Raw genomic sequence first — 6,026 nt, 5'->3', positions numbered from 1 at the left:
AAAACTCTATCATTAAAACATGCTCCCAACTAACATTTTCTATACATAGTTTTCAGTGACATTGGGTGCATTCTTTATTATACCAACAGTCTCACTAGTTCTCTTTTAACCACTCATATACACTTTGTCTTATAACATCAAGTGCAATTGTAATATGCCATTATTTACTTCATCTTATCAAAAGAATCATTGGAGAAGCTCAATATTGAGATCAAAGCCAGATCAGATGCTGACTGGGGAAAAGGCCATCAATTACTCATGTGCAAGTTCAAATTGAAGCTGAAGAAAATGAAAACTGATCCACAAGAACCAAAATATGACATTGACTCTACAGGTGGGACTGGATGACAGGATGTCTCACAGGAAATTCTCTGCCTTCAGGCACGGGCCCCTGAACTTCTTGCCTCGGAAGCACAGCAGCCAGTCCCACGGGAAGGTGAAAAACTTCTCCAAGAGTGATGCCACCAAGCCCACGCACCTCATGGTCTTTCTGGGCTGCAAGGTCGGCATGACCCACATCGTGTGGGAGGTGGACAGGCTGGCATCCAAGATGAACAGGAAGGAAGTGGTAGAGGCAGTGGCGATTATGGAGGCGCCCCCCACTCCCCATGGTTATTGTGGGCATCCTGGGTTATGTGGAAATCCCTTGCGGCCTCCTCACCTTCACGACTGCCTTTGTGGAGCACGTCAGTGGTGTGCACAGTCCAAAAAGAAGGCTTTCACCACGTACTGCAAGAAACGGCAGGATGAGGATGACAAGAAGCTGTTCGAAAGGACTTCAGCAGCATGAAGAAGGCTTGCCAGGTCATCGCTCAGCCCCAGATGCGTCTGCTTCCCTTGTGCCAGAAGAAGGCCTACCGATGGAGATCCAAGTGAATGGGGCATGGCGGCCGAGAAGCTGGAGCAGCAGGTGCCAGTGAGGCAGGTGTTGGGCCAGGACAAGACGACTGATGTCATTGGTGTGACCATCAGAAGAGGCTACAAAGAGGTCACGAGCTGCTGGCATGCCATGCAGCTACCTCACAAGACCCACTGAGGGCTGGACAAGGGCACATGTATCAGGGCCTGGCATCCGACCGGAGTGGCCTTCTCTATAGTCTGTGCTGGCCGGAAGGGAGATCACCAGAAAAGGTCTACAAGATTGGCCAAGACTACCTCATCAAGGATGGCAAGTTGATCAAAAACAATGTCTCCACAGACTCCAACCTCTCAGATAAGAGGATCAATCCTCTGGGTGGCTGTGTCCATTCTGGTGAAGTGACCAACAACTTTGTCATGCTGAAAGGCTGCATGGTGGGGACCAAGAAGCGAGTGCTCACTCTCCACAAGGCCTTGCTGGTACAGACCAAACGCTGGGCTCTGGAGAAGATTCATCTCAAGTTCATTGACACCACCTCCCAGTTCAGCTTTGGACACTTCCAAACAATGGGAAAGAAGGCCTTCATGTGACCACTTAAGAAAGATCATATTGTGAAAGGGGAGGATGCCTAATGTCAGAACTAGATAATGCAGCTGGTGGAGTCACATTAAAAATTATTTTCCAGTGTGAAAAAAATATGACCTTGAGTCTATCCATCCACCCGAATTTAAAAAAAAATCATTTTAAGGACAGGTTTGAGTCATCGATCACCAATGATCAAAGACTGGAGGAGCTATGGAATGAAATAAAAGAAGGGAGCAAAAGGTCATTACAAAGGCAGAGAAGGAAATAAAAACAAAATGGATGTCAGAAGAGACTATGAAAACTGATAAAAGGGAAGAATTGCCAAAGTAAAGGAGTAGAACAGATTTCAAAGGGCAGCTCAAGAAGGCAAAGCAAAGTATTAGAATATGCAAAAAACTGGAGTTAGACAATAAAATGACCATCACTCCCTTGACATTTTTCAAGCTGAAAGAACTGAAAAACAAATTTAAGCCTTGAGTTGCAATACTGAGAGATGTTATGGGCAAAATCTTGAATAATCCAGAAAGCAACAAAAGAAGATGGAAGGAATACACAGTGTACCAAAAAGAATTGGGTAACACTGAAATTTTTCAAGAAGGACCATATGAATAAGAACCAATGGTGGTAAAGGAAGAAGTTCAAGCTGCACTGAAGATAATGGCAAAAATAAGGACCCAGGAATTGATGGGATACCAATTGAAATGTTTCAACTAACAGATGCAGCCCTGGACATACTCGCCAGTTTGCAATAGGAAATTTGGCAGAAAGCTGCCTGACCAACTGACTGGAAAAGATCCCTATTTGTTCCCATTCCTAAGAAAGGTGATACAACAGAATGTGGAAATTCTTAAACTATAGCATCATTGTCACATGCAAGCAAAATACTGCTGAGAATAATTTAAAACTGCTAGAACAGTACATACACAAGGAACTTTAGGAAGTTCAGACTGGATTTAGAAGAACCATAGTACCTGTGATATCATTGTGGATATCATACGGCTCCTGGCTGAAAGCTGAGAATAGCAGAAGAATGTCTATTTATGCCTTATTGACTATGCAAAGGCATTGGGCTTTGTGGAACACTACAAGCTATGGCTAGCATTGAGAAGAATGGGACTCCCAGAACACTTCATTATGCTCATAAGAAACAAGAAGCTATTGTCCAAACAGAGCAAGGGGACACTATATGGTCTAAAATCAAGAAAGGCATTTGTCAGGATTGTATCCTTTTCCCATAGCTATTCAGTCTGTATGCTGAGGAAATCGCTCAAGAAGCTGGACTCTATGAAGAAGAATGTAGCTTTAGATAGTTTTGGAGGAAGACTCCTCAACAACCTTGCTTGCTGAAACTGAGGAGAACTTGAAGCACTTGTTGCGGAAGAACAAAGACTTCAATATAGATTACATCTCAACATCAAGGAGACAAAGATCTGCACCACTGGATTGATAAGCAATATAGATGGGGAAAAGATCAAAATTGTCAACAGTTTCATCTTACTTGGATGCAAAATCAGTATCCTTTGTACTAGTAGTTAGGATATCAGGAGATGTATTGCTTTTGGAAAATCTACTGTCAAGGACCTCTCCAAATAACAGATGAGCAATGATTTCAGTTTGAAGACTAAGGTACACTTGATTCAGGCCATGGTCTTTTGAGTCATTTGCTATACCTCTGAGAGCTGGACAATGAATAAGGATAACAGGAGGAAATAGCCTGCAGAATTTTCAGCATATGAATGACTGGATCTCACCTCCAGTGATTCTAATTTAACTATTTGATGTAGATTTAGGCCATGAGAATGCTTATAAAACTTCCCCATATCTAAAGATAGGGAGCACTAGTGGCCTAGCGGCAAGAAGCTGTGCTGCAATCCTGAAGGCACGCAGTTTGAATCCATCAGCTGCTCCACAAGAAAAGGCTGGGCAATCTTCTCCAATGTGATTAACTGCCTCTGAAAACCCGCGTGAGGGTCAGTTATGAGTCAGTTCCACCTCAATAGTACACAACAACAATCTAAAGACACTGGCACAGTTAGAGCAGCTAACATAGGCCAAGTTGACAATCACCTAAGGAGTTCTAAAAACACAATTTTCTCAGCTCACAGCTCTTATTATGTGGCAAGCATGGTGTTGCCCCAGAGCAGAGACACCTTCCCTCACCCCAGCTGCATGGGAAGACAGACCCTGGATGCTTCAGACACACATTAGCCTCTGGCCAGAGACTGAATGTGGAGGTATGGGGTTTCCATGGGCAACACATGTACAGAGAGCACAAATCTTGATAGGTGCTTCCATGGAGACAGTGGGTGGTAGAATGAGTTATCTGAGTGGGTAAATAATGCATTTGTAGTGCTAATTTGCAAGAGGATTTCTTTTTTTCTGAATTCACTTATTTTGTGTGATTTACCTTAATAGTATTTGAATGTGTTTACTGTAGATAAGACTAGAACCAGGACATATTTTATTTTTGGCATATAATTGTATAATTAGTTTGAGTGGCTGGATGCAGTTTGATTGGCCAATATGGAGAAAAAGAACCAGTAATATGATTATTGTAATCTCCATAAATGCTTCAAGGCACATGGTTCAAATCTACCAGCTGCTGCATAGAAGAAAGTTGGACAGTCTCCTCCTGTGTGATTAAACTGCCTCTGAGAACTGAATGTAGGGTCAGCTATGAGTTGATTTTTGACTCAATGGTGCACAACATCTGTCTATCTATCTATCCATCCATCCAGAGGGAGTTCTGGCGACATAGTGCTTCTCTGACCATTCAAATCCACCAGCAGCTCCAGTAAAGAAAGAAGGGCAATTCCTCTCATGCAGTTACAGCCTTGGAAATTCACTGGAGAGCCAGCTTTTTGTGGTATTTGCTTCATTGGCATAGTCTGGAACCAACCCACAAAATTTCTTAGGTATCTATATAATTAGCTGACTGACTATCTATCATCTATCTATCTATCTATCTATCTATCTATCTATCTATCTATCTATCATCTGTCTGCCTCCATCAGCTACCAACATTAGAAACATGAGCAAATGGACACAACTGCAGAATGCTTGCTTCAATTCTACAAAAGCATAAAGCAGCCAACTCTTGTAGAAAAGAAAAAGAAACAAATGACTTGCCAAGATTCACAAATTGACACTCGATGAGTTCTACAAAATTATGCTGATGATTTGGACTAAAATCTTTAGAATCAGAGATGATGGAAGATTCATCTGAAAATTGACACTGACAGCTCTTTTTAAAAAATGTTTGCAATATGGTAGAGAGTGTGCTGCCAATTTACCACAAATTTCTCACTCAAAGAGGCTGATAAACAAATACAAGCCCAGTCAACCCTCTCCACAAGAACTTAGCTTGTCAAAATTGGGGACTGCTGAGGGAAAGTCTACTTTGATTATACCTTTTTACTTGAACCTGACTGTTGGTACATGGAGATTGGAGATTGAGGGATTGGAGAGCTGAGAGAGTGCGGAATCTTCTTAAGAGATGTTCCAGAATTGTTGCTGTTCCTGGGTAGCGAGGATTCAGGTGGGAAGCAGGGGTCAATAGCCATGACCTGAATTCTATTTCTGAATCTGCCTCCCTATTGTTGTTGTTGATTGCTTTGAGTCGAGCACAACTCAAAGTGACTCCATGAACAAAAGGCCTGAAGCCTTTCTGTAACTATTATCAATTATCAAAGTTCATAGAGTTTCCAGAGGCATGTTTAGGAAGTGGATGCCACTCTTGCTTCCAAACCTGTCTTAAATTGGGAGCTCTACCAAACACTGTCCACCATGGGGAACCGTTATGCCATATGGCACCTCAATGGCACAAGGTTCCACATCACAGCAAACCCAGGCTACCTCAGTACAGCATATTAACAGAAGAGAGCTGTACCACTTAGGAGAATGTTCCTCCAAAATATAATAACAACTGATTTTTCAATACAAAGGCCCTCCCTGAGGTCTTATTGACTCTAAACAAGAGGCTTAAATAAAAAACAATAAATATAGTTTGATGTTATTATGTGCCATTGAATCGCCTGCGATGTATAGCAACCCTATGTACAGCAGTTCTGAACCCTTCCTTGTCCTGAGCCAGTCTCACTAATTCTAACACACCAACCCCCATTGCCCCAGATACTGTATCAATCCATCTCATCCGGGGTCTTTCTCTCCTACGCTGTCCCTCCATTCTTCCAAGCATGATGTCTTTCTCCAAGGACTGGTCTCTCCTGGCCACGTGCCCAAAGTATGTGAGACAGAGCTTCAAAATCCTAGCCTACAAGGAGAAATTTGGTTTCACCCTCTCCAAGACAGATTGATTTGTTTTCTTGGCCGTCTACGGTATGTTCAAAACTCTTCTCCAGCACTACAACTCAAAAGCATCTATTCTTCTGTCATCCTTAGTTGTTGTCTAGCTCTTTGAAGCATAACAAGTAATTGAGAAGACCATGGCCTGGATTAGGTGCACCTTTGTATCTAGACTGACATTGTTGCTTTTCAGAATCGGGAGAGGTCCATGACAGCAGTTTTCCCAGTGCAACTCATCTTTTTATTTCCTGACTGCTGATGTTAATTGTGGAGCCAA

General features: G+C 42.5%; 1 pseudogene; it reads left to right on the top strand.

Annotated features, from left to right (window-relative positions):
• Positions 1-352: 352 nt before the first annotated feature.
• LOC102851206 lies at positions 353-1,491 on the top strand (annotated as a pseudogene).
• The last annotated feature ends 4,535 nt before the right edge of the window (positions 1,492-6,026 follow it).

The sequence above is a fragment of the Elephantulus edwardii genome, unplaced genomic scaffold (assembly GCF_000299155.1).
Source record: "Elephantulus edwardii isolate Elephantulus edwardi_28Jun2011 unplaced genomic scaffold, EleEdw1.0 scaffold00016, whole genome shotgun sequence".
Lineage (NCBI taxonomy): Eukaryota > Metazoa > Chordata > Mammalia > Macroscelidea > Macroscelididae > Elephantulus > Elephantulus edwardii.
The sequence above is the reverse complement of the archived record's forward strand: the minus strand, read 5'-3'. Positions and strand labels throughout refer to the sequence as shown.